The 26,895-nt window shown below is 48.8% G+C and overlaps 1 protein-coding gene across 4 annotated transcripts in view; it reads left to right on the forward strand.

Moving 5' to 3' along the window:
- The first annotated feature begins 226 nt into the window (after positions 1 to 226).
- Ppp1r16b (protein phosphatase 1 regulatory subunit 16B) overlaps positions 227 to 26,895 on the forward strand; it is a 92,556-nt gene continuing 65,887 nt past the window's right edge. The window contains exon 1 of one of the 4 annotated variants that reach the window (XM_040733138.1): positions 227 to 334. The gene's annotated coding sequence lies outside the window, so the exon portion shown is untranslated. Of the gene's footprint in view, positions 335 to 1,146; positions 1,265 to 2,087; positions 2,424 to 26,895 lie in introns of those variants that run through there. The other 3 variants (XM_040733135.1, XM_040733137.1, XM_040733136.1) reach the window with 3 other exon arrangements.

The following is a 26,895-nucleotide window of genomic DNA, read 5'->3' on the forward strand; positions in this document are numbered from 1 at the left end:
GAAGGTTAGGGGTGGGGCAGAGTCCAGGAGAACTATTTAGAAACCTGGCTGTGTCTCAGCGGCTTCCAATTTCCTGCAGCTCAGAAAAGGGGTGCCCATCCCGAGGGCTCCAAGATCTAGATCTGGTTGCGCGCGTGGTGACAAGCCCCTTGGGGTTGCGCCGGCCCAACCCTTTCCCCGAGTTTAGGCCCCGCCTTAGGGGAGGAGCCAAGAGGCGGCGCGGTGGCTTGCTACCGAGCAGAGCTGGCTCTGTCGCCGCACCACCAGCTGCGGCTCTGGGACCTGCAGCCAAGCCGGGGCCGGGAGCCGCCCGGGGCAGGGCTCGAGAGAGCGGGTGAGTTGAAAGGCGCCGTGTTCCTCTCTGAGCTTTGCGGATCCGGAGGGCAGGTGGTCTCCGCCCCTGCCAGTCTGGATGGCGGAGAGGGGTGCCTTGGCCAAAGGCGGGTGGCTTAAGATAATTGGGGTGGTGGCATGTGCTGGAAAGGCGGATACCGACGGTGCGGGGCCTTGGAGGTGGGCCACAGTGGGGGCATTCTACTATGTCTCGTTCTCGGATAAGGAGGCTGGTGTAGGGGGGTGCATTGGCAGATTGTTAGCTGGGGCTTCGATAGCCAGATCTTGGGGACGATGTGAGGTTCGTGATCTGTCTGGGCTACGGTCTGTCAGGGGTTACAAGGCTGGGACGCGCGGTCTACGAGCCCGGCATGGGGGGTGCCGCCCCCTCGCGTGGCAGCGCTTGGTCTGGGCAGGCAGCGGCAGCGCGCAGGGAGCCCTGCTCCGGGGGTGGGAAAAGTCCCGGGGGCAGGCGTCCCGGCGGGCAAACCTGACCCAATACGGGATCCCCACCCCTGGAGAGTGTCCACTGGTCAGTTCCGGCAGCCCCCGGCGTGGTGCTTCCCTGAAGGGATGCTCCGGGCCTCTCCGCTGGCGGGCCGGCGTGGGTGCGAGCTGCGGGTCGCCAGCTCCGGGAACATTCCACTCCTCTCGAGTCCCGCGCATCCGCTCCCGCAGGGAGCAGCGCCCCCGAGCGCCCAGGACGCGCAGAAACGGTGCAGCTCTACCCCAGAGGTCGACTGAGGGGTCTCCCGCAAGGTCACGCGGAGCGCGCAGATCGCCCGGGTGGGAGTGAGGAGCGGGAGGTGCTCCTACCCGCCTTCGTGGCGGATGCGGACTCTCTTCTGCGCTCCACTCCCAGCCCAGCCTCCTGCTTTACGGAAGATGCTGCTGATGCAGCTCCCAGTCCCGGGCGGATAATCGGGTCTAGGTGAGCTATGACTAGGACTCTCCCTGCAAGCCTGCGGGGCGCCACCACCACGGCCCAGGCCTGGAAGCCGGTGCTCCCTAGAACCCGGAGAGCGGAGGGACAGAGATGCGGTTGCACAGCGCTTCCCCAGAACCGAAAGCCCGTGCTTGCGCGCCCATGTGATTACACTGTTCATAAAGGGCTCCTGTTCTTGCTGTCAGAAGCGCCCACCAGCTACCCGGCGGCCGGGAGCACCAGGTGCGGCCTGTGAATCGCCCTCTGTGGAGGACCCGGAGCCCGACAGTGCCAGGCGCCGTTTCCCTCCAGGCGTTCTGGGGAAGGGGCTGGCGGTAGCCCGGGCCCTTGGGGGGTGGTGGTGGTGGTGGTTTGTGTGTATGCTGGGGACTTCCATGGGTGCCTATCCTGCCTGCGAAACAACCTCTACGGGGAGTGAGCTCTTCTTCCAGGCTGAGCTCAACCCAGCTCTGCCAAAGACAGTCTGCCTGCGGGCCCTGCACTTTGATCCTCATCGGCCCTCGGTTCCCCATCAGCCCCGATCTGTAAGAAGTGGGGCGAAGGGTAGCCGAGAGGCCTCGAGTGAAGCTCTTGGTGCAGTGGAGCATCATGGATGACCCTGCCAAGCAAACCCGCCTTCAGTAAGGGTTTGAGCGGGGCGTGTCCCCTAGCCAGGTGCAGAAGTGAGTGGAGCCCTGGTGGGTGGCTCTGCCGGGGTGGGGGTGGGGTTTCCACTTTTCCTCCCTCAGTTATGTCACAAAGAGCCAGCTTGCAGGAGGCGGTAGGGACCGGTGACTCCTTCCATCGAGCTGCCTGCTTGCAAGGCCTTTCCCACACACATTCCCACCACCTTCTCTCCCACCTGTCACCCAAATCCCATCTTCTCTGCCCCAGTACCTGGATGCTGTGGGCAAGATGCCAACTAGTCTGTAGTCTACCTAACAGTGCCGCCCCCCACCCCTCCCGCTCTTCTCAGTCTTTGGAATGGCTTCCTTTAAGAAGATTTATTGCTTTCTAGCTGACCCTCATTTGTGGTTCAGGTGTCAGAGCTTTGACCCCACCAGGCCCTCTGTCTGCAAGCCTGCCTCTTCCCTGAGATGAGAATCCCCAGATTTCGTTGGGAAATCCCCCTTTGACGGCAAGTTTCCTGTTCTAGAAGTACCAGGTAAGCAAGGCCAGTGTTTGGTGCCCTCACAGACTTTGCACTCCGTGTTCAGGGAGCCAGAGGAGCAGAGGTCAAATTCTAATTTTGCTGTTCAGTGTCTTCATGCGCCTGGGTCCCAGTGTCGGGGAGGGGAAAGCTGAGGCAGGGGACTGGTTTCCTGTGGGGCTCCTTTGAGTTAACCACCAGTCCTGCCTTGTGAAAAGCCTCAGCAAGCTTGCTCTGACCAACAAACAGCAACCGAGCGAATACGGGCCAGCAGACTGCAAAGGCAGCCTGGATTCCAGCGCTGGTTTTGGGTTCAAGACACCCTCTGTTGTTGACCTTACTTCTCCCAACCTAGCTCCTGTGCTGCCAGCCTCCAGCAGGCTGGTAGCAACTGTAGTCAGTGGGTTTCAACTGACACCCCCATCCCAGACCAGGACAGCCCTGATCTCAGCACATCTTAGAGATCAGCCTTGGGGGAGAGGGAAGCATGCACAAACCGATCACAGAAAGCTATCAAAGTGTGAGAGCATTAGAAATCGAGGAAGCCGTATGAGTCTAGTTGAACATCTCTAAGCTTAAAAGCCTCGGGACTGTGTGTAATGCTCTGTCTTCAGCACCCCCACCCCCGGGGAATAAGAATCCCACAATAGTCATCTTCATGGGAGCTCTAAGGACTGCGTGCATAATAGAACATATAAGTGCTTGGTGGGGTGCTGGTAGGCAGGCAGGTAACTCTTGTCACTAGTACCTCCGTTTTCTCCCTTTCCTTGGGCCCTCATAGATCCTGCCTCCTCCCCTGCTGGGGGAATTAACACCTCTTTCCACCCAAAGTTCTTGGGATAGAGAATGCCTCAGCCTGTCTCCTGGGAACTGGGCACTATCCTGGGAATTAGGCTTCTGCATGACCCCCTTCCCCAGGGTCCCTTGTACATTCCATAACCAAGGCATCTCTGGGGGTTCTCATCTCAGGGGAAAGGCAGGCTTGCAGACAGAAGGGCCTGGTGGGGTCAAAGCTTCCATAGTAAGAAGTGGGGACTTAGAGCAGGTTTGAGCCACCACACTGCCTGTCAATGGGTGTCCATAGACTCCTTATCTCTCATGCAGGTAAGCTGCCTGCTGGAGGCAGCAAAGTGAGCAGAAAAGAGATACTGTGGGTAAAGACTTAGCCCGGGGCTATCCCTGTATGAATAAGTGTTCGCAGATGTTAGTTACTATTATTATTAGTCTATTATTACCAATAACAGGTGGGCTAGATTTACTGTGGGAGCACATTTGATCTCTTCAGTGGCAATTTTCCAGGCGGTGGCTAATGGAGGGGTGGGTACCCGTGCACGGAGAACTGTGTGTGTTAGATAGAGTGTACAGGCTGGAGAGCTCCAGATAGCTTTGGCGAGGTGGGGGTTGGGGCTGCTGCTGAAGCCTAGTCAACAGAGTGTGATGCAGGCCTCTAGGAAGACCAGGGAAAGAGTCAGAGGTCATCCTGCCAGGGGCTGTGCATGGTTAAACGCTCGCTGACCCAAAGCAGCACTCCACAGCCTTGTCAGGTTGGAGGCTTTCTGCAAAGGGTTGTCTGACTGTAGTGCCCAAGAAAGTTCAGGATTAATTTCTGCATGGGAGAAAGAGCTGGACTGGGCTTTTGTGCTGAAGCAGTCTCTCTGTTCCTTCTTGGTCCTTTACAGCAAGCACAGAGCTTGCGTTCCTCTGCCTGACGTGTTCCCCCATGCCAGTCTTCAAAGATGGGCATGGTGGGATGCATATGTAATCTCAACACTCAGGAGGTTGAGGTAGGAGGATAGCAAATTCAGAAACGGCCTGAGCTGCATAGTGAGACCCTGAAGAAAAAAGTTGTAATGTGCTCTTCTGCATAGTCCTTGTGGCTATCTAAGCTGACTGTGTAGGGTCTAGTTCTCTGACTTTGAGTGCCCCCTTGGTACCCCTTATGATGGGTCACCATAGGGTATGCTCTTAGAACCTGCCCCAACTTTTGGGAGATTCCTGGGTGCAGGTGACTGTGGGGGATGTGTTCCTGGATGTCTCAGAATCCAGAATGCATTCCACTGGAGTCCCACAGATGTGCCTTGATGAAGGCAGTTTGTAACTTGATTGATGGGGCAGGTGGTGACCAAGTCCCAAGGTGGCCCCAGGGAGGAATGAGTCTTTTAGGATGACTGCCCAGAATGTTGTGTGACTATAGATCCTGCCTATAGACAGAAGACATCCACACAGATGCTTAACTGTTCCTTTTCCACGATGATAGAGTTTTAAGTTCAGGGTTTGAATTCTGATTCTACTTTCCACCAGTTTTCAGTCCTTGGGCCTGTTCCCTGAGCCCCAAATTCTTCATCTGGAAATACCAACCATATATACTGTATATACAACACACATATAAAGAGTTCTGAGTTCTCCTATGCATTTTAATCCTATGTAAAATGAAGGGCTTCCAAGCTTTTTTTGTGGGGAGTCTACTATGTGCTGAGGCTAGCCTTGAACTTTTAGTACTCCTATTTAAGCCTGAGTGCTGGGGCCATAGGGGTATATTTTCTTAAAGCTGTACATGATATTGGTATAATGTCTACTAAATTTTCTTCCATGGATCTGTTCGTAACTATACAGAGTATGTAATGATCATTATCCTTTAGTCTTTAAATTATTTAAAATTTTCCCATTTTAGATTTAATTACTTGATTTTATGAGTGTTTTGACTGCATATATGTCAGCACCACATGTGTGCCTGGTGCCAGCAGAAGTCAGAGGTGGTGTTGGTGTCAGATCCCTTAGAACTGGAGTTATAGACGGTTGTGAGCCACTAGGTGGGTGCTGGGAATCAAACCCGGATTCTCTTCAAGAGCAAGCCATCTCTTCAGCCCCCTAGCCTTCTGCTTTAGCCTCTAGACCTGTAGTTGCAGAGAATTCTGGCCAGTGTCTAAAGACGTCTTTGTTAGAACCAGCTAAGAGAGAAGCATAGAGACCAGGGAGACTATAGAATATTCTAAAGTGCATAGCACAGCTCCCAAATGTTAATAAGCTGAGATCAGCTTACACTAGACCTTATGTCCTCCGAGGTTGGTGACTGTATCTAATTCATTCAGCTGTGTCCCCAGGTGCCCAGTGTGATGTTGAGAGCCTGGGAGACGTTCCATATGCATTAAAGGAATGAATGAGGACTTGGAAGGTCTTGTGTACCCTGGAGTCCCAGGGGTTTGGCTCACAGGACGTTTTGAATGGGCAGGAGAGGTTTAGATGGACCTGTGTGATGATCAGCCGCTCGGTAATTCAGACCAAAGGCCTTCAGCGTGAACACATTGTTTCCCCTTGGGCAGGTGACAGGGACCTTGATTAACTAGCTCACGGCTGTGTGGCTGATGGCTTTGCTTATGCCAGACACAAGGCCCATCTTGATTCTCAAGTGGGCTGGGAAAAGGGGCCATAGGTGCTAACAAGAAACACCCTGTCAGCTGAGCCCCGTGCTCTGCCAGGCTGGGGCGCAGCTGCTGTCAGCTTCCTGTTTTCCCCTTTCTGGTGGGATGAAGGAAACCCACTGAATGGCTGTTTTTCCACTGACATTTACAGCAATGTGATAGGCCTTGGATTAATGAGGTCAAGCTCCAGTGTGAAATCTGCCCGATAACTTGAAGCCTGGCCAACAGGAAGACACGCTCGCTCGTTTTCTTTGGGTCGTTTGATGTTTCTGGATGGCTTTGGGCAGGAAGCAAGGGTTATGACGGCTCAAATGGACAAGTTTTATGCCCTGGGACTGTAGAGCCTGGTGTTGTCCCTTTTTCTAATTTATTGGGAGGACTTGTTTTAATGTGGACTTTGAAATAACCAGCTTGTTAAAGCAAAGACTCTCCTTGAGGCACACAGGTTGTTGGGTGGGAACCTGGACCATAGACAGGATGCCACCACACATCCCCTCTCTGCCGCAAGTAGAAGTTAGAACTTAATTCAGGTAGGGGGAGGGTTGCCGGGTATGTGCCTCAAACTGGGTTAGGGTTAGAGTAGATAGTCTGATTTGGCAGGGCTTAGGGTTCAGCAGCTGTGTCTCTGACAGGTTCCTGGGAGGGGAGGTGTGGCACTCTATGGTCTGCAAACATTCCTAAGTAGCAAGCATCTGGGGAACCCCAAGTCTACAGGTGAGGGTTCCTGGTGTGGACCACTCAAGCACAAAAGACAGTTCAGCCTGTGCCTGTTTGCACAGCCATCTGCTCTGCTGGCTGCTTTCAGAGTCACAGATGTTAAGTATGCCCAGCCTGGGACCAGATGCAAGTGACAGGATGCTTGAGCTCAGGGAACAACTCAAGTAGCCAGAACTGATGTGGCTGGGTTTATAGTGCTTCTAGAAGCATTTGTCTAGGGATGCACCATTCCTGGGCCATCTGGTCACCTGGGAGTTTCAAAATCAGATCCCTGGGCCCCAGTCTTTCCCACCTGTGTCACAATCTGTCCAGATGGGCCCTGGGAATCTGTATGTTTTAAAATATGCCAGGAGATTCTGATTCACATCTTGGGGGAGATGGGGACTGGCACCATGTGTAGGTATCCAGCAGGGCTTGAATCCTGATGTAGGGTTGTGGACAGCCCGGTGGCACCTGTCTAAAAGTGGTGCCTAAGTTTAGCTTGTGCTTGCTTGCCAAGCTGTGTGCCCTGCAGGCTTGCCTCTGCCTAGAGGGAAGGACCCCCGCTTTTTAATTGATCATGACTGTGTGGTTCTTATGAACATGCCTCTAACTCTTCAGTCCTCCATCAGCTCTAAGTGGGGGCAGTATTCCCACCCTGACTCTACTGCTCAGGAAAGTGAAGCACACAGAGGTTCAATGACACCCCCAAGGTCACACTGCCAATAAATGGAAATTAGGATTTGATTCTAGTCCATCTGGCTCCAAATCCTTGTCCTTCATTACCACATGTGCTGACTTTAAAAAAAAATCTCTCCTTTGTGGTGTGTGTATCTGTGTGGAGAGAGAGAGGGGGAGAGAGAGAGAGAGAGAGAGAGAGAGAGAGAGAGAGAGAGAGAGAGAGAGAGAGAGAGAGAGAGAGAGGAGAGACAGGAGAGACAGGAGAGACAGGAGAGACAGGAGAGACAGGAGAGACAGAGACTGTGGAGGTCAGAGGACAACCTCCGCTATCTGTTCTCATCTTGCACTTACTTCATTGGAGACTGGATCTCTTTGTTTTTTGCCAATGTGTGCTCTAGGCTAGCTGACTGGGAGACTCTGAGGATTCTCTTGTCTGCCTCCTATCTCTGGCTAGAATTTCTGGGATTGCAGATACTCTACACCGTGTTCATTTTTCTATGGGTTCTATGGATCTAAACTGTTTCTCACACTTACATGACAAATACTGCACCCACTGAGCCATGTCCCCAACTCCCACTCTCTGGCTTTTGTTGTGTAAAAATGCTTTCTTCTCTCTGTGGGGACATCCCACTCAGAGTGAGTGCCTTCCAGTCTTTCTTCAGACAGGGGAAGCTAGCAGTGACCTTGGCTGGCTTTGGTGACATACCTGCCTCCACCACCTACTGCAGTCTTGAGCATGGAAGTTGTTTGTCTTGGATGGCTGAGCCTCAGTTTCCCTATATGTAAGGGAAACAGCAATGATATGTGATGCTGATAATTAAATACTGAGTCTGCCCAGCAACAAGATGTATGGGTGTGAATAAACTACTCCCGCACTCTTGCTGTTGGCACGGGCTTCTGTGTGTCCTGGATGACTGTAGAGCAGAGGGACAGGAAGCAGAGCACTGTATTGTTATGTCCTAGGGCCTAGGTCATTCATGTTCTCCACCGGGTTGCTGATGGCTTCCTTCAGCATTCATAGCCCCTGCACCCCTGCTTCTTGTACTGTTGAGACCCCTGTGTCTGTGGCAGCCCAGTGAGCTCTCAGTTCAGTATCTTCATCAGAGCTGGCTGTTTCTTATTATCCGGTTGCAAGTGAAAACAACTCATGCTAACACACACTCTCTCCAGCACCTCTGGCCCTTCTTGGTTGCTTTCTGGAGTCACTAACATATTCAGCTGTCCTGTGGACAGGACGGAGAGCGAATGTTGCATGATGGACACAGCCTCTTGCTTTATGATGAAATAGGAATGATTTTCACCAAGATTCCATTTGTTTCTTTCCCTTTGATGCACAATATTAAGCTTTTGTCTTATTGCCGTGTTTTATGCTTTTTAATTATAGAAATGGAATAAGCACATCATAAAAACCCCAACACTGCAGACATGTGGAAAATGTAAAATTTCTCCATTGCCCTCCATAGACTCTCATCCTCTTCTCCAGAAGGAATCCCGGGTGCCTATCTTTCTGTACATTTTTGACGCATACACAAACTCATAGTCATTTACATGCTTATCTTTTTTTCTTTTTCACATATCTAGGTCACACTCCTCTGTGATTTCCTTTTTTAACTAACGTGTCTGAGCACATGCCAACACATATATGTATATTTGGGTCTTTAAGGTTATGAGGAATCTCATTGACAAAAAAATCCACCCTCATTTATTTTGCTGTTCCTTGCTGATGGTTAAAATTACTTCTAGGGACTGGAGAGACAGCTCAGTGGGAAAGAATGCATACTGCTCTTGAGGACCTGGGTTCAATCCACAGCCTCTACCTGGTGGCTCACAACTTCCAACTTGGCACACACTCACTCACTCACTCACTCACTCACTCACTCACTCACTCACTCACTCACACATACTGACAGACAGACGTGAGTACTTGTGGTTTTTTTCCTGCAGCAAGAGCATAATATGCCATCTTGGTTTCTACAGGCTTTGTCTTTGTGCACCACTTGAAATTCACCCATAAGCAAATGTTGCAGTTAGAACTGGGCCAGCTGTCGCTGACTGTTTTCTGTGGATGCTGTCCCTGCCTTCTCCCATACAGACACTAAGTGCTTTACTTCTCCATAGGTACCAGCCAAGGAGCCTTTATCAGGGTGCCCGGGGCCAGGAGTGTTTTGCATTTTCCCCAAGATTTTGGAATATTTTCAGATACACAATGACATGCCTTACAGATGGAACCCAAGTCCAAGCATGAATTCATTTGTCATCTCTTCTTCCTCCTTTCTTTCTTCCCCTTTCTTTCTTCCTCCTTTCTCCCCCCTCTTTCTCCTCCTCTTTTCTCTTCTGCACTGGGATTGAATCTAGGGTTCATGAATATAGGCAAGCAATCTGCCACTGAGCTATAAAGCGCTCTGTGTGTCTGATCTACCACAGCCAAGCATACCATCCACATCCAACCTTTGTGACCGCCAAAGGTGTGAGTTTTTAAAGCAAGCCCTCTGCTCCCTCCATCTCTGTCCTTCTGGACTAGCACACAGACAACTCCTCTCACCAGGAGGGATAAGAAATCATTGCAGGCTTCAGATTTATCTGCATAACCTTTCTCAAATGAACCCCATTAGTAAATGTGGACACTATCAAAAAGCCTAGTTTGGAATTGTCCCTTCCTAACTTCCTGCCTCCTCTGCTGCTCCCCAGGCTGCTGCATCATTTTTTAAGAGCCCTCACCCCCTTCCTATTTTCTGGAGAGTTTGAGACAAAGTCTTGGTAAGTAGCTCAGGCTGACTTTGAACTCATGATCCTTCTCAAGTACTGGCATTACCCAGGCACACACCACCATGCCTGGTTTCAAGTTGTTTTCTTCTGAGAATGTCAACCACGTCATTCCAGGATATAGTCCACGCTAGGTCTGATGAGCTCATATGTGCTGACCATGAAGCCTATATGAGCTGATCAATGGCAGCTGGCTTAGCACACGCATGCCTGTGGTACAGCCTGAACCACACCGTTTTTCTTTTCTCTTAGTCAGCCACTTCTGCCAACACTAGATGAGATCAACCCTAAGGGCAGATGCTGGCTTAATTTAATTTTATATTTAATCTGAGGCATAAGGACAAGCGAATGAAGTTAACCGTCTTTATAAAGGCATCATCCAGTGGTCAAAAAAATCTGCATCACTGCAAAACCTGGCTTGGGCTATTTTACATTTTACAGGTTGAGCAACCAAATATCCAAAATCCAAAATTCTCCCAGATCCAAAGCTTTTTGAGATCTGCCATGAAACCATAACTGGATAGTTTTAGCCTTGACCTGCGACAGGTTACGGTCACACCCAGCACACTAACAGTATTATAATGAATCACCTTCTGGCTTTGTACACAGTGTATATTAGGAGACAAACAAACAAACGTGAAGCCAGGCCTGTCCTCTCGGCTACTCAAGATGGAAGAACCAAAAGTTTAAAACCATCTAGGCTCCTTATCAAAACCCCGCCACAAAGCACAAAAGCATAAAAGGAGTGCTCAGGGACTGAGAAGATGGCTCAGTCAGTAAAGTGCTTGCTGCCAAAGTTTGAGGACCTGAGTTCGATCCCCAGTCTCCATGTAGAAGCTGACATGGTGATCTGGGCCTATAATCCTAGCACCGAGGAGGCAGAGACAGGAGGAGCCTTGAGGCCTCTGACCCCCGGTCTGACACAGTTGGTGGGCTCCAGCTGAGAGACACAGACCTTGTTGAAAAGGTAAGGTGAAAACAGAAACAACATACTGGATGTTGACCGTATCTTTCTCTAAGGTCTGTTATAAGCGCTGAATCTGATAGAGTAGACAAGCGGTCAGCTTGGCATCAGGAATGCAGTTGGTGATCATTCTAACGGACAAGGATATTACTCCATCATGGAGCGTGTTTTCCATGTTGAGCACATTAGCATCCTCTGGTGTGCTTCATGTTCTACAGAAATGTCTTGCTTCAGACCTTCTGGGGAATTAGGACTTTCTGCTCCAAGAAACAGCAGGGATGGTTGCCAAGTCCTGACACGGTGGTTCTTGGAGGCACATCACACCCACCTGGGGAACTTTCAAACCTATCAATTCTTGGCTGTACCCCAGACCCATTATTAGCCTAGAACGTGCCAAGGGGGCAGTCTCGCATGCCAGTGTTCTTTTAAAACGTGTAATGATTTATTGTGGAAAAGAAAAGGCAATGCAGAAAATAAATACATACAACTTTGTGGCATGGCTTCTCTCCCTTGCCCGGGTTCCAGGGATTGGAACTGGATCACCAGACTTGTGTGTCAAGTACCTTTACCCACTTAGCCATCTTGTTGGGTTTCTATTTAAGATGAAGGAAGAAAACAGCAAAACAAAACCAAGCAACAATAAACCAGAGGTGGTGTGTGTGTGTGTGTGTGTGTGTGTGTGTGTCTGTCTGTCTGTCTGTCTGTCTGTCTGTAGGTGTGTATTTGTGCACATGTTTGTGGATGTGTTGGAGGCCACACATCCAACTGTCTTTATGCTTTCAATTCCCACTTCTATTTTTTGAGGCAGGGTCTCTCACTGAGCCTGAAGCTCAAGGTTTTGGGTACTCCGGATGGCCAGTCATCACAGATCTGCTAGTCTCTACCTCCATAGAACTGGCTTTAGACTTTTTGCATTTTTATTTTTTATTTAAAAAACATGAAGGATGAGGATCTGAGTTCAGAAAATGTATCCATTTTAATACACATTTCATCCCTAGAAAACATATACATTGTAAATAGATTTTTCACAAACTAAACATGTCTCTGTTAGTCGTTTCCTATTCAAGACAGAACATTCCCAGTACCCCAGAAGTCCTGCTCTGCCTCTGTCCAGTCACTCCTTCCTTGACACTACCTTCCTGTTTGCTAACAGTTATTTCTTTTTGTTGAATTTTACATAAGGGGAATCATACACTGGGCATTCTTAGTGTGTTTGAAAAAATATTGGTTAACATTGTTTCTATGACTCATCCTTGTTCTTGATGACTGGATACTGTTCATGCCCATTGCTGTACAACATTCTATTATAGAGGTATAACACTGTGCTATTGTTGCTGGACATTTTTTATTTTTTATTGTACTTATTTTTAAAGTATGAATGTTCTGTCTGCATGCATGGCTGTGTACCACATGTATGCAGACTGCTTGAAGGCCAGAAGGGGCAGAAGATTCCCCTGAAACTGAAGTTGTGATAGTTGTGAGCAGATAGTTGTGAGCAGACGTGTGGTTGCTGGGCATCAAACCCAGGTCCCCTGGAAAAGCAGCCTATCTCTCCAGCCCGATTTTGGATTGTTTATATTTGGGGCTATTACAAACGATTCTGTCAGCTTTCTGATAAGTGCCCTTTAGCGACTGCACGTAGGACCTTCGGTTGAGTCTGTTCTAGGGATGGAATTGCTGGATTAAGGAGTGTGTTTGCCCTCATTTATAAGATATTGCTGAGTGGCTTTAAGAAGGTGTTTGCACCGATACATATCCCACTCAGGGCATGGGCATCCATGCAGAACTATTGCTGTTTTCTGTGGTCTTGCTCTGGGTTTGGGTGTGTATTTCCACCATTTCTGAGTGATTCAGAAGAGCTGCGCTTGATTTAAAAAATGTTAGTGGGAATGAGGAAGGGCTGCCTGGATGCCGGAGGCAGGAGCTTGTGATTGGTCTTGTCTGGAGTTCCACAGAGGAGGGCATCAGGTGTGCGTTTTGTGTGCACATGGCTCATCAGAATGGCTCTGGAGTACTGGGGGGAGACCAGGAAACACAGGCCTCTCTTTCTGCTTAAGACCTGAGTGGGATGGGAAGATTACAGGTAACTAGTAGTGTGCCTAGATACCATCGGAGGTGATCTGGCTTGAGGGTCATGTTGTAGTTTTGCTCTTCAGAGCTTACCTAGAGCCAGGCACTAGGAAGATCCTAGAAAAGATAAAGTAAATATCAGAACTGTGTAATTGTCCTTAAGGGAGGAACACAGCTCACACAGGGGCAAACGAGGATGGAGCTGGAGGGGTTAATAATGTTAGTTCTTTTTTCGAATCATCTCCTCCTCCTCTTGATCATCCTTCTTTTCCTTTTCCCTCCTTTTGTCCTCCTTCCCTCCTTCCCTCCTCCCTCCCTCCCTCCCTCCATTCCTCTTCCCTCTCTCCCTTCCCCTCTCCCTCCCTCCCTCCTTCCTTCCCTCCTTCCTCCTTTCCTCCCTCCCTCCTCTCTCCTGTCCTCCTTCCTCTCCCCTTCCTTTCCTCCTCCCTCTCCCATTCCCTCCTTCCTCCCTCCTTTCATCCCTCTTCCCTCTCTCCCTTCCCCTCTCCCTCTCTCCCTCCTTCCTTCCATCCTTCCTCCTTTCCTCCCTCCCTCCCCTCCTCTCTCCTTCCCTCCTTCCTCTCCCCCTCTTTTCCTTCTTCCTTTCTTTCTGGAGCAGGTTCTCATTATCTAACCCAGGGTTCGACTCAGATCCCTGCTTCTGCCTCCCCAGTGCTAGGCCAGGCATGTGCTACCATTGCCTACTTAGTATGCTAACACTCCTGGTCGTTTGCTTTTTTATGAGCATTCGTTCCTTTACATCCTTGAGCAAATTGAGAATGGTTGCTTTAAGGATTCTATCCCTATTGGTTTCAACGTGTGTTTCATTTTGAGAAGACACCATTGATTGCCTTTTCTCTTTTGTGTGGGTCATGTTTTTCCAGTTTTTAACAATTTTTGACCCTATGGTAGCTTTATTTTATTGTTATTTATTTTTAAAGAGTTATTGGCCAGACATGGTGGTGTGTGCCTTTAATTCCAGCACTTTTGGGGGAAAGAGAGACGGAGGTAGATCCCTGTGAGTTTGAGGCCAGTGTGGTCTATGTAGCAATTCCAGACCAGCCAAGGCTACATAGTGAGAACTTAACTCGTAAAATGAAATTCATTCAAATGTTATTTTAAGTGTATGAGGGTTCTGCTTGCACATATGTGAGTGCACCATACTTGGTGCCCACCAAGGCCAGAAGAGAGTGTCAGATCCCCCAGCAGTAATGTTACTGTGGTAATGAGCCTCCATGTGGGTGCTGGGAACCAAACCTGGGTCCTCTGGAAGAGCAGCCAGCGCAATTAATTGCTGAGCCATCTCTCCAGCCCCTTTATAGTAATTTTAGATTACATCCCGAGTGCTATAAAGATGTGGAGAGAGTCTGGATTCTATTATGTTTCTCAGAAATGAAAGATTTTAAGTAACTGGCTATTAGCTTGTCCAACCTCCAACTCCAAACAGCATCCCCTGGGCAAGCGCTTTAGTTAGGGTTACTGTTGCTATGATGAAATACTGTGACTAAAAGCAACTTAGGAAGAAAAAGGTTTATTTGGCTTACATATCCCAAGTCACAGTTCTCTGAGGGAAACCAAGGCAGCGACTCAAACAGGGCAGGCAGGAACCTGGAGGCAGGGGCTGATGCAGAAGCCGTGGAGGAGTGCTGCTTACTGGCTTGCTTCTTGTGGCTTGCTTAGTCTGCTTTCCTATAGAACCCAGAAACCAGCCCAGGGTGGCACCACCTACCATGACTGAGCCTTCCCACCTTGATCACTAATTAAGAAAATGCCCTAAGCCCTGCCTGCAGCCCGTCTTATGGAGGCATTTTCCCAATTGAGGCTCTTTCCTTTCCAGTGACTCTAGCTTGTGTCAAGTTGACACAAAATGAGCTAGCACCGTGTGCGACAGCTGAGATCTTGGTCACTTCTTTGAGCCTGGTTTGCACTGCTTGCATCTTTCCAGGATTTAGCATCCTCGAAGCGTTGTGTACAATCTCCCACCCTGCTTCTCTCCCAGGCCCCCTTCTGACTTGACTGGCTGTGGTTTCAAGCTCACTGTGAGCTGAGAGTGACCCTGAACTCTTGTTTCCCTCCCCACATGCTCCACCATGAAAATACTACGTAATGTGTAGGGCCGCTGTCTTGTGACTTTATCTTATGGGGAGTGGTGGGGTTACCTTTCTTCACTTTGCAGCTGTCACAGACTGAATTTTGCCCTCTAATTGCCCAAGTCCCTCAAGAAAAATCTTTAACCAAGGATTAGCTGCCACGCACAGGTCTGATGGAGGGAAATTCCCTCACATTTAAAAGTTAGAAAAATACAAGCTGCCTTGTCCTGTTCTGTCTTCTAACTTTGGAGTTCCCTCCAGTTTCTGCCAGATTTTTGGTGGTTTCCAGTAGGCTCCTCTTTGGAGGGTGGATGGGAGTGTCTAGAGGTCACAATTGTATGTGGGCTAGAAGGTTGGTCCAGCAGGAGCATTCTGCCCTTGCTAGCTGTAGAATCTTGCTGCTTTGTCCATTTAGGATCCCTGAGAATCACACACCTTCCTGCTTCTGGTGCAGTAGGTGAAAATGAATACTCATTTGTTGACTAAGTAAATAAAGTTTTTCATTGAAAATAAAAGTGAATTGGTAGAGAAAATTGCCAGAAGAAAACCCCAAATTAGGACTGTAGAGATGGATCAATTGGTAAAATGCTTGCATACAAATGTGAGGACATGAATTTGGAAGCCTGAACCTGTGTGAAGTTGACCATGGTGGCACATACCTGTAACCCCAGTACTGGAGAGACAGAGAGAGGCAGGTGGACCCCTGGAATTCATTGCTTAGCCAACCAGTCTAGCCAAATGTGAGTTCCAGGTACAATAAGAGACTCTGTCTCAAAAAATAAGGTGGATAGTGATGCAGGAAGACACCAGATATCAACCTCTGATCTCTCTCCTTCCCCTATGTGCATACACACACACACACACACACACACACACACACACACAGACATGAACCCTTCCAAACTAGTTACTTGTTAAAGACCTGAGACACGAATTAGAGATGTCATCATTTGAGAGCGTTCTAGACATCTGAGTGCAAAGCACCATGGTTAATAGAGGTCAGGTTTTTGACTCAGGAAGCCGAATTCTATTGCTATAGTAACACGGCTTCCTGCAATGGGACTTTCAGGTTCAAAGGGAATAGAGAAGCTGAGGTCTGCTCAGAGTTCTGCACGCCCAGGAGGAGGGAATCAAAGAGAGGAACTCTGGCTGCAGATCACAGGGGAGTGACAGAAGTGCTGTCATGCAGTCCGCCACAGCGCCACGGCGTGCATCTCTGCATGGTAGCCCAGGAGGTCACAGGTGCAGTACCAGGAAACTTCAAAAACTGCATTTGGATGAAAAAAAAAAACCAACCCACAAAAAAGCCAAAAACCATCCATCAAGCGGGGAAGGTTCTGGAAACTTCCTGTTTCACGTCCTAGGCAAGAGAGGATCAGATAGTAACTGTTGTGAGTCTGGTCTGGAATTTGTTTCGAGAAATGAGAATGAAAACTCACTCACCAGAAAGGGGATATTTGGCCATGGAGGCTGAGTCCCTAGGGCCTTGAAAGGGACAGGAGATGAATTTAGAATGAGGTACACCCACTTCCTGCCCAAGCCTACATATGCAGTCAGTTCTAACACTAAGTGAAATTCTGACTTGAATTAGCTGTTTCTTATTCTGCATAGATTTCGTATATTTCCTTCAAGCATTCATCTTCTAGCCAAGTGTCATGGTACAGACCCGAAATCCCATCACTTGGAGGCAGGAGAATTAGGAGTTTGAGATCATCTTTGGTTACATAGTAAGTTCCTGGTCAGTCTGACTCAAAACAAAACCCAAAGCCAGAACAAAATGAAAACCAATAAACAAGAATTCATCTTCTTATACCAATCAGACTTCAGAGCTTATCTTCTTTGCCTGCCTTTTTCCCTTTTATTTTCAAGTAGGGGAGATATTAAACATACCAAGCAAATGGTTTAGGCACCGGCCCATCAAGCAGATGGCAAGCTGATAAAGAAGAGATGCCAACACGGAATAGCTGGAATTCAGCCCTACTTACAAGTGCCCTATCCTCTCTGAGTGTATTTTCTGTTTTTGTTTTGAGACAGTGTCTCATATATTCTAAGCTTATCTCAGATTTGAGATATAGCCAAGGATGACTCTGAACTCCAAGTCCACCTGCTTCTACCTCAGTGTCCTAGGGTTACAGGTGTGTTATGAGATGCTGGGGATCAAACTCAGGGCCTCACGCACTCTAGGCAAGTACTCTACCAGCTGAGCTATAGCTGTAGCCTAGTCATATCCTGTTTGGAATGGGGACAACATCTACATCTTCAGAGCTGTTGCACTACTCCCAAGAGATGTTACAGTGGAGCTTGAATGGGGGTAGGGGTGCTAATTCGAGAGACTGCCATTGTCTCTTGGCATGCTTTCTCCCTGAGTTCGTTTCACGGGCACAGATAACAGGCCCTGCAAGGCTTCCCTTTAGCTGAGCTAAGCGTGTGTTTTGTTCTGTAACGATCTTGACAGTTACCTTCTTCTTGCGAATTGGTCTGTCTGCTTTCTCAACCAATATATCTTCTTAGTTGTCTCATTGCTAACGCTGTAGATTCTAAAATCTTGTACTTCACATGGAAGATCTTTTAAAACAGTTAGGATGCTTGGGGGAGTCTCTCTTCTTTCCTTCCACTGTTGTTTTTGTGCGTAAACTTTGCATTTGTATCCCAGATGGTCCACTGACTCGCAGAGAGCTGGAATCAACTCAGATTCACTCTGGCCCCTCCCTCTCTCATCCTGTCCTCCAGGTAGGACCATCTTCAAACTCACCCGCTTCCTTGGCATTATTCTACATACCTCAGCAGATAGTTCATATGAAAAGTCTTGTAAAATCCTCATCCCGGCAACTTCCCTGCTGGCTGAGCCTGGCCCTGGCTGCAAGGAGAAGGGGTAGTGGTGGTGATGGTGAGGGTGGGGGTGGGGAAGTCTTGCTGGTGATTGGACCAGAGTGCTCCTCCCCTTTTGTTAGGAAGGTGGTGCAGCCCACAGTGCTGGGGATGGACAAGCCAGTGATCTCTATGTCCAGATGGAGAAGGGTGTCAGGTGGGCCCTAACCCTACACTGTGTCTCTGTGCTCTAGGTATATAGTACAGGGAGAGGGGGCAGTCAGCTGAACATACTACCATTTTACTGTAGTTGGCTTAAGATGTCACTTTCTGGAACCTGGCCTTCAGCATCTTAGCATGATGGAGCCTAGTTCATTCTACCCCTAGGGGTAGGTGAGTTGGAGATAGCTTTGGTTCTTGTCCACCGCTGAAGTGACAGCTATTCTGTGTTGTTCAAATGATATCCTGGGGTCTGAGAAGTCCTTCTGTCTGGTTTGATAACATTCTAGACATTTGCCTTTAACGCTAGAGGATTAAACTGCTTTTGTATGTATGTGTGTGTGTGTGAGTGTGTGCATGCGTGTTAGTGCGTGCGTAGGTGTACCTGGCGCTAGAGGCTGGCGTTCCGTGTTTTCCTCTACCGTTTTCCACTTTCTGTATTGGACTTACAGCTTTCCGGTTCATCTAGTCAATTTGATCTAGGGGTCCCTGTCTTCCCCTCCAGAGCACTGTTTGTGTTAGTTCTAGGGATCAGATGCTTGTGTAGAGTGTGTTGCTCACTAAGCCGTATCTCCACACTGAGGACTAGGATCTTAAGTAGGGAAGGGAGAGAGAGGGCTGCAGAGGAGGTGATCTAGACAAGACTAACAGCCATCCCTTGTTTAATGACCTGTGATTCAGGAGGATGTTCTGTAGCCACGGGTGGCCTGCTTTGAAAATGATCCCTCTAACTCTGGAGGGAGTTTTTTTGTTCCTGCACAGGGGTGGGGGGTGGGGGTTCACAGCCCCAATCCTGGAGGAACTGTGTGTGTAATAAGACTCCCATTTCCCTCTACTTAGCTATTAAATAAGCATCTTTGGGAACCTGGTGACTGTGATTGACAGGGCCACATGGGATATTTTCAGGCATTGTATTAGGTCTGTGCATCTCTGGCCTTTGCACCTTCGTATCTGTCCCCTGTGCCTCTCTCCACAACGGCATTCTTACCCACAAGTGGTCTGGCTTCTCGGGATTCAAGTGTCTAATGAGAAGCTCACTGTGGAAGATTGATGTGGTCATGGGTTTCCTGTGACCACCAGACCATTGGCCCTCTTTGAAGTTTCCTTGGAAGCCCAAGGAGGCCATGTACCTTTACATGAGAGCCATCCCCAAACATCAAGCAGTTATCTGCCTGAAATGGACCCAACAAGTTGCATTGTCAACTGTGGCCTCCAGACATGCTCAATAGAATCCTTTCTCCTGATAGGGTGGTTTCCCAGTCACCCCACTGGATCTTGTCTCTTTGCAATCTGATGGGTGGTTATTGAGTTGTGGGGATGCTGACATTATTCCAGGGCTGGCCTCTGCTTTTACATTAGAAGGTTTTCTTCTTATGCCAGGTTAATGCTGTCTCTTTATATTTCCTGTCCATGAGCCTGACTCTGCCTGAAACTAGAGCAACCAAGATCCCCAGATAGTCCAGACAAAGGTCCTTAGTGCCCCAGGGCTGACCATGCTTCGTCTCCTGAGAGAGCTTGGTCCATGGACTGTGTGGTCATTCTTCACTCCTGTGGGTTATGGATCCTGCTCATAAATTTGAAACCCTATAAATGGGCTTCAGGTAAAGGGTCAGGGCCACAATGCAGAGGTATGAATGAAGGAATATATCTGGGAGAAAGGGAGTTGAGGAGCAGGCCCATGGGGCCCTAGTCCCTCATCAAATTTAGAACCAGGAGACCCATGTATGGTTACTGTGCCCAGAGTCTAAAAGGGTCATCCCTACAGGAGTAGGACAATCAGTGTACCAAGTCCCCTGAAATGGGGCCTGAGGGACAGGGGTAATTTCTTTCAGCTCTCTGGAACACCCAGGGCCCACCAGTCTCTTTGTTCACGAGTGGAGTCTCTGTATTGATGCTGTTATTCAGATGGATTGTGGGCGCGTGGGGGTGTACATCCTTGAAGAGAAAAAGCAGGCCCCGAGTGAGAGCTGGGAGGAGGCACCAGGCCTGTTTGTTTTGTTTTCCTTTTCCCCTTGTGCTCAGCGGTGCAGGAAACACGGGAGAAAAGCACTCGTGGCCCTTCCTCTGGAGCCTGCCAAGACGGTGGAGAAGAATAGCCGAGGAACCATGAAAAAAATGCCGAACATTTTCTTTAACAGTGTGAACTTTGAAACTCTTTTCTCTCTGACTCATGTTTGAAAGTCTCTTCAATTTGAATTCACCTTTCCTCGTGTTGTTTTTCTCAAACTAGTAGGCTTGATTCCAAAGATGTGTCAACCAGCTGCTCTCCTGTATGTGTGTGTGTGGGGGGGAGAGTCCTTTCCCTCAAGTCAATAGACATGACTACTGCAGGAATCTAGCCTTGACCTTTCGCCTTCCCTCAAGGCTGGCCTTCCATCTAGACCTGTTGAACCAGAAGTGACCATTGTAGGAGAAAGTACGGTAGTATTGGTAGTGGTCTTCAGTGAGAGGCTACAGCCCTTCTGGGGCTCACTAGCTCCATCTTTAAAATCATCTTTAAAATCATCCTTGCCGAGTGTTAGGATGTTCTGGGTTATCAGTAGCTGCCTGAAATAATAAATGGGGTTTTTTGGCTTTTTTTGGCTTGGCTAGCTGGAGTCCAGGGACTTAGTGATTAAAGGCCCCTTCATGTCCTGTGCCATCCAAGCTTTGGCTTCATCTCAAGACAGCCAGCCTTCAGCAGCACCTCCCCTAAGTCTTCCGGCTCCGTGGGAAGAAAAGCTTGGGCCACCTTAGGACGTATGCCTACTCTAGAGCCAATCTCTTCGTTTGGGCTCAGGCCCTTGCCAAAAGCTCTCACCAGTCAGGACCCAGGATGATGGAGGAGTTCTGTGACCCCATAGATCTGCTCTTTCAGAGTTACACTCATCCCCAGTAGCACCCCCATCCGCCTGCGGCGTGTCCTGTCACCCACCTGAGGCCCCACCTCCCCACAGGACCATGGTCATCCTTCTTGCCCCTCGCCTTAATGGCCCGTCTTGTGGTGCCCAGTCCCTGGGAGCCCAGATCCACACACCGGCCCTTTCTCCTCATGGCAGCAAGGATGGGTATGCACACCGAGAAGAACCAAGTTTAGACGCTGCTGGATGATAGGCAAGTTCAAGGTCTGACAACACCTTCCTGCTTCTCCCAGGGCCCAGTGCCTTAACCTTTAACTTCCTGTTGGTCACAATAGAACTATTTTGGTATGTGGCCCAGATGTGGGGAAATTCAGTGCTCCACCCTGCTTCCCCTGGCCTCCGATTCTTCTCACACTCACACATACTTCCTGGATGACTTCATTGCCTTGGCCTGTGCAGACCCCTCCCATGCTCATACCCCCAGCCCAGTACCTTTATGAGCAGAGGTCCAACAGGCCTGTGTGATAGTCCGTTGGTACTCTCACCACACACCAGGCTTAAAATATGTCTACTCCACTGTGGGTTTATCTCCAGGCCTGGCTTCCTTGGGAATCTCCTTAAAGTATTAAAATTATTATTCTCCCAGGGCCTGGTACCCTGCACGGTTTCCATTGTCCAAGTGTGGTTTGGGATGCAAGATTCTCTTGAAGAAGTCACTTCCCAGCTCAATGGAGCCCTGGATTCCTGGACTCTCCCAGCACCCAGGCCATTGCCCTTCTGGGGGGAGGCGTGCGTGCCGGGGGGGTGGTTGGCTGCTGTTGTCCGCACCAGGCAATTCTTTAATTAGCCTGAGCAGGGTTTTCTCAGATGGGGGCGGAGGTGGTGTGTGGGTCTATTGGGGGAAACTAGGTCACCTGAAAACTAGCAGTCAGGAGGGAGCTGTCCTGGGGCCCTGCTCCAGGGAACCCAAGGGGTGAGGTAGGAGGGGCTGATAGGCAAAGTGACAGAAAATGTGCCCTGGCCCCTTTTACTACTCTCTCTGGGGAGATGCTGTCCTTATCTTTCTCCAGGGGGCTGGGCAACTGTCCTTAATTTCTTGGCCTAGAGCAAAGCGGGCAGGGCAGTGGCAGGTCTGCCTGTCTGGAGCTTGTGTGGGGAGCACCATGCCAGGAGTCAGGCTCCTGCTACAAACTGCCACCCATTCTGTGCTCCCTTGCCTGTTTTGTCATCTCTCAGCTGGACAGGGGCCACGCCTATCTTTTACCTACTATGTCCTCATTCCTTAGCACAGCCCTGGCATGTGGCAAATGCTTGAGAAACATTTGTTTGAGTGCATATGGATGCTTCCAGGGCCGGGGCTGCAACTCAGTGGTAGAGCCTTTGCTGAGCATATGCAAGCCTTGAGTTCCCTCCCCAGCACTAAGACTAAACCACAAAACACGCCTCTCCCCAAACCATGTGAGTCGCTCTCTTCTAAGACTGTTGTCATGAGAACCAGTTGTCATTGTGAGGTGGCTTCCCCAAATGTCAGTGACTTACATATCCTGCCAACACTGAATTCTGTCATTATTTCATTTTTCTTTACTACCAAGTTACTAGTTGTAGATTGAAATGGAGTTATATAAAAAAGGAAATTTCATGTCACTTCCATAAATAAACAGTAACTGTGAAAACAAATCCACAGAAAAGCAAATGATGTTTCTACATTTTAATCTAAATACCATTGCTGTCCCCTTCCCCCAGGCTGGGAACCTCAGGGGGACTGTCTGTGTGTTTACAAGGGAGACCGGCATGGTTCTAAACATGTTACCACCTATGAGCATCAGACTGAGGGGGAGGGGAGAGGAGGGGAGGGGAGGGAAAGGGGGGAGAATATGGAAGAGGAGGGGAGACAAAAGGAGAAGAGGAGGGGAGAGGAGGGGAGGGGCAAAAGGAGAAGGGAGTGGAGAGGAGAGGAGGAGATTACAGGTGTGTACTACTGGCCTTGGTTTCAATAGTTTTTATTAGTGTGTATTAAATGTACAGACTAGTGACTTTCTTCTGAGTGAGTTCTCTTTCCATGCTTAGAACTCTTGGTTGAGATGATGGCTGAGGAATGCCTCCTTTTTTAAATTTTTCTTTATTATTATTTTGAGACACGGTCTTATACTGTTAGTGTGACTATCTTGGAGCTCACTGTGTAGCCCAGGCTAGTCTCAGATTCACCGGAGCTGGTCTGTGTCAGCCTCTTGAGTGCTGGATCACAGGCACCAGCTACCATACCCAGCTAGGAAGGTGTTTGACAAGTGGAAAGCCTTCTGGCATGCAGCTGCCTGCCTGGTGTGACTTCTTCCTGCTGTCACTTGGTATGTCTTGGGGCCCTCCTACCTAGTGTGTGGTCAGTGGATGTGTGTGCGGTCAGGGCACTGTAAGACACTGGACACTTAGGTGAGCTGGATGCCAGTGGAAGGTCTCCTCGGGGAGTGATGTAAGCATGCTGTCTGCTGTCAGTCCCTGGCACCCTAAGCACCTTTGCTGAGGGCTTGCTGGACAGCTCGAAGGCCTGGCCATGCTAGGGGTATAAACAGCCGTACCCTGCTCTGTTGTGGAGATTCCAATGGCCTTCCATGGATCTCTGATGTTTGGATGCTGCCATGTCCCTCTGCCTAATACAGGGGTCAAGACTCAGTGACTACAGGAGCTAGTGATCGGTGACAATTAACATGAAGTCAGGTGGGGTAGGATGGTGGTAGGAACTGGGGTAAATTAGAAGGGATATGTTTCCTTAGAAGGTACAGCCTTTCTCTGCACCTTTTGGTGGCTGCCAGTTGAGTCTATGTGGCTAGATCTTGAGATGTTCTAAGAAAAGCTATATGTCTGATATTGGATGTGAAAACTCCAAGGTTTTGTTTGTTTGTTTGGTTGGTTGGTTGGTTTTTTGAGACAGGGTTTCTCTGTATTGATTTGGAGGCTGTCCTGGAACTCGATCTGTAGACCAGGCTGGCCTCGAACTCACAGAGATCCTCCTGCCTCTGCCTCCCGAGTGCTGGGATTAAAGATGTGCACCACCAACACCTGGCAAAAAACTCCAAGTTTTAAATGTGGTTGAGATGTTGAAGATGGTGTGGGATAAATCCAAACAGACCAATAAACATGAACGGACTACAGGAGGTTTGCTGGGTAAGACTAGCCTGTAGTCAAAAAGTGTACCTCACAGACCTCAGACTTTCTTGATCTCTTCAGTCTGGACAGTCCTGTCTTCTCTAGTGTGAGTGTGTGTGTGTGTGTGTGTGTGTGTGTGTGTGTGTGTGTGTGTGTGAGTGAGAGAGAGACAGAGACAGAGACAGAGAGAGAGAGAGAGAGAGAGACAGAGAGAGAGAGAGAGAGAGACAGAGAGTGAGCCACAGTTTCATGCGTGTTAGCGAGCAGCCCAACAACTGACCGGCATCCCTAGACCACAGCTCTTCTACTTTTTAGCTGTGTGATGTTGAGTAAATGACTTCATCTTTTTGTTTTCTTTACGTGGAAGATAGGCATGACAGTGCCTGTTTCTTTAAGTTGCAGAGAGGACTGGGTGGGTCTTTTGATTGACAGGCAGGAGCTGTCAGGAAAGGAGAACTAGTCTCCCATGCATCCATCTCTGAATCAGGCTAGTCCAGGAGTTAGCTTGAAGAAGGAGAGGCATAATTAGCCTCTGGTTGTCCAGTTCCAGTGAGGCCCTGTGTCACCATGACACCGTGTGCTGGTGCATTCAACTTCATTCTATACCTTCAAACAAAAACAAAAACAAAAAGCAAAAACCACCCAGCCACAGTATCTATCTCAGTGACTGAAGTACAGAGCAGGGACAATACTGAGAGCTGCCAGGGATCCTGGCTCATTCATGCCAGGAGCAAGCCCTCTGGAGAGGAGAGTGGCGATTTCTTTAAAACTAACTGGGGCAATTACCAGATCACCTGACAGTTGTGCTCTGAGGACATTTGCCCATGAGAAATGAAAACGTATCCTTACACAAAAACCTGTCCATGAATTTAATAGCCACAAACTGGAAACACCCCAGATCTTTTCCAGTAGCTGGATGGGGAAACAAATTAGTGTGCAGTGGAATACTGGATAGCAATAAAAAGGAGTAAAGTGTTGACCCGTGTGGTAATTGGGATGACACTTAAAGGAATGGTCCTGTGGAATGAAGACAGCCAGGCCTCACATCTTATTTGCTTTCTCCTCTTGTTCCTGTAGTGTTGTTTGAATAAAAGTCTAGAACTGGCAACAGATTAGTGCCAAGGGCTGGGATGTGAATGGGCTTGGGGTGCTTAGGGGAGCTGGGGGATTGCCGGGAGGGGTGCTTGTAGCTGGGGAGCAGTTGATATTTTACTGTGGTGGTATGCACTGAAAAAATTACTGTAGAGGAAACATACAAATAAGAATCTGTAACTGGGGAATGTGGATTAAAATTGGTGGGCCATGTCCCTGTTCTCAAAATAAAAAGTTAATTACAAAAGGATTGTAAGACTTTTTAAAAGATGCTATATTTTATTTTTTGCAGCTTTAGGGATTGATCCGAGGTTTCATTCATGCCAGGCAAGCGTTCTACTCCTAAGCTAGAGCCCCAGGGTTTCTTGTTGTCTTTTCTTTCATCCCCCTTTTGGTTTTTCTAGACAAGGTTTCTCTGTGTAGCACTGGCTGTCCTGGAACTCACTCTATAGACCAGCCTGGTCTCAAACTCAGAGATCCACCTCCCCAGTGCTGGGATTAAAGGGTTGTGTCACCATAGTGGTCCTCCCGCCCTCCCTCCTTTCTTCCTTCCTTCCTTCCTTCCTTCCTTCCTTCCTTCCTTCCTTCCTTCCTTTCTTTCTTTCTTTCTTTCTTTCTTTCTTTCTTTCTTTCTTTCTTTCTTTCTTTCTTTCTTTCTTTCTTTCTTTCTTTCTTCCTCCCTCCCTCCCTTCCTTCCTTTCCTTTCCTTTTGTGTTGTTTGTTGCTTGTTTGTTTAATTTATAGCCAGGGTCTCAGTAAGCCACTTAGCCTGGCTTTGAACTCATTCTATCTCAGACAGGACTAGAACTTGAAATCCTCCTGCCTCTGCCTCCCAAGTAGCTGGGATGACAGGATGCCACCAGACCCAGAAACTCCAAGTTACTTAAAACCAAAACCAAAACCAAACTAAAGCAAAGAGTATGAAAGCCAAGCAGTGTGTTTCCTGTTGAATCTTGTTCTTGGTTTATTGACAACTGAGATTAGACCCACTTAGACCCCTGGAGCCTTGACCCTGCCACACTGTCAATTTGTTTCCTCTCCAGCTGCTGCTGGCTTATCTTCTGGTTTCAGGGATTGAAGGCGATGGGCCATTTGACTCCTAAGGGGCTGGCATGGAAATCCCTGATGTTTGGCCTTGAAGGAAAGGCAGTCTAGAGGGAGGATACTGAAGCAAAGGACCCAGAAGATCATCAATGTCTTCCTGAAGTTCAGGCTTGTTTGATTTCCCTTAGAAGGCACCTTTGTTTGTTTTTTGTTTTTGTTTTTCTGTGGCTTTGGAAGCTGTCCTGGACTAGGTCTTGTAGGTCAGGCTGGTGTCGAACTCACAGAGATCCACCTGCCTCTGCCTCCCGAGTGCTGGGATTAAAGGTGTGCACCACCATTGCCCAGCTAATTTTTTTTCATCCCACAGATGTGGACCCATCCATCTTTTCATGTCTCCCAACAACTGGAGACAGCTTTGCCTGGTGGGTCGAGGGTGCTCTGTATTCACGCCTCCACCCATCCCTTCTTCTTTGCTAGTAGATGTGCAACCTTAGCCAGCTCCTTTATTCTTGAGTACCCTGGGGATTCTGGGAGGTTATAGAGCATTTTGCAGATGGGAATACAATCTTCGAGAGGTTCAAGTGATTGTTGAAAGACCCCTTTCCTTTGCCTCGGAGAACCCAGGGTCTGTGGTGATGTGAGGCTTCAGTCTCTGAGAGC

This window comes from Mesocricetus auratus, unplaced genomic scaffold, assembly GCF_017639785.1.
Source record: "Mesocricetus auratus isolate SY011 unplaced genomic scaffold, BCM_Maur_2.0 Super-Scaffold_100028, whole genome shotgun sequence".
Taxonomy (NCBI): domain Eukaryota; kingdom Metazoa; phylum Chordata; class Mammalia; order Rodentia; family Cricetidae; genus Mesocricetus; species Mesocricetus auratus.